The sequence below is a fragment of the Galeopterus variegatus genome, unplaced genomic scaffold (genome assembly GCF_000696425.1).
Source record: "Galeopterus variegatus unplaced genomic scaffold, G_variegatus-3.0.2 Scaffold888, whole genome shotgun sequence".
In the NCBI taxonomy this organism is placed as follows: domain Eukaryota; kingdom Metazoa; phylum Chordata; class Mammalia; order Dermoptera; family Cynocephalidae; genus Galeopterus; species Galeopterus variegatus.
In genome coordinates this window covers 97,794-99,500 of record NW_007726999.1, presented here as the reverse complement: position 1 = coordinate 99,500, position 1,707 = coordinate 97,794, and positions in this window count along the sequence as shown.

Here is a 1,707-nt window from a genome sequence, read left to right as displayed (position 1 = left end):
CCTGAAACAATAAAACTTCTTAAAGAAAACAGGAGAAACACTTCACGAAGTAGGACTGGACACAGACTTCATGAATATGACCCCAAAAGCACGGGCAACCAAAGGAAAAATTTTAAAAATGGGATTATATCAAACTAAAGAGCTTCTGCACAGCAAAATAAACAATTAACAGAGTTAAAAGACAACCAACAGAGTGGGAGAAAATATTTGCAAAATATACATCTGACAAAGGATTAATATCCAGAATATACAAGGAATTCAAACAACTTTACAAGAAAAAAACAGGTAACCCAATTAAAAAATGGGCAAAAGAGCTAAATAGGCATTTCTCAAAGGAAGATATAGAAATGGCCAACAGACACATGAAAAAATGCTAAACATCACTCAGCATTTGGGAAATGCAAATCAAAACCACACTCAGATACCATCTCACCCTAATTAGGATGGCTAATATCCAAAAGACTGTGAATGTTAAATGCTGGTGTGGTTGCAGAGAAAAAGGAACTCTCATACATTGTTGGTAGGACTGCAAAATGGTGCAGCCTCTATGGAAAATGGTATGGATGTTCGTCAAACAATTGTTCTCTGATTGCTCTGGCTAGTACTTCCAACACTATGTTGAATAGGAGTGGTGAGAGTGGACAACCTTGTCTAGTTCCTGTTCTTAAAGGAAAAGCTTTTCCCCATTCCAGATGATATTGGCAGTGAGTTTATCATATATGGCTTTAATTATGTTGAGATATTTCCATCTATAAATAACTTATAGAGAGTCTTTATCATGAATGAGTGTTGAATTTTATCAAATGCTTTTTCAGCATCTATAGAGATGATGATCTGGTCCTTGCATTTGATTTTATTGATATGGTGTATCACATTTATTGATTTGTGTATGTTGAACCAACCTTGCATCCCTGGGATGAATCCCACTTGATCATGGTGTATAATTTTGTGTATGTATTGCTGTATTCTGTTAGCTAGTACTATATCAAGGATTTTCACATCTATACTCATCAAGGATATCAGCCTGTAGTTTTCTTTTTTAGTTGTATCTTTGTCTGGTTTTGGTAGCAGGGTGATGTTTGCTTCTTAGAATGAGTTTGGGAGAATTGTCTCTGTTTCAATCTTCTGGAATAGTTGTAGCAGGTTTTGGTATGATGTATCATTGTTTTCATTAGTTTCAATAAATTTTTTGATTTTCTGTTGATTTCTTCTTGGACCCATATATCATTAAGTAAAATGCTGTTTAATTCCCATGTGTTTGTATAGTTTCCAGAATTTCGTTTGTCTCAGAAATGGAAAAAACTATCCAAACATTTATATGGAATAACAAAAGACCACGCATAGGCAAAGCAGTTCTGAGCAAAAAAAAAAAAATAAAGTTGGAGGTATAACACTACCTGACTTTAAATTATACTACAAAGCTATAATAACTAAAACAGCATGGTACTGGCATAAGAACAGACACACTGATCAATGGAATAGAATAGAGAATTCAGGAATGAACCCTCACACCTACAGCTATCTGATCTCTGAGAAAGGCACCAAGCCTATACACTGGGGAAGAGACCGCCTCTTCAGCAAGTGGTGCTGGGATAACTGGATATGAATATGCAGGAGAATGAAACTAGACCCATACCTCTCACCATATACCAAAATCAACTCAAAATGGATTAAAGAATTAAATATACACCCTGAAACAATAAAACT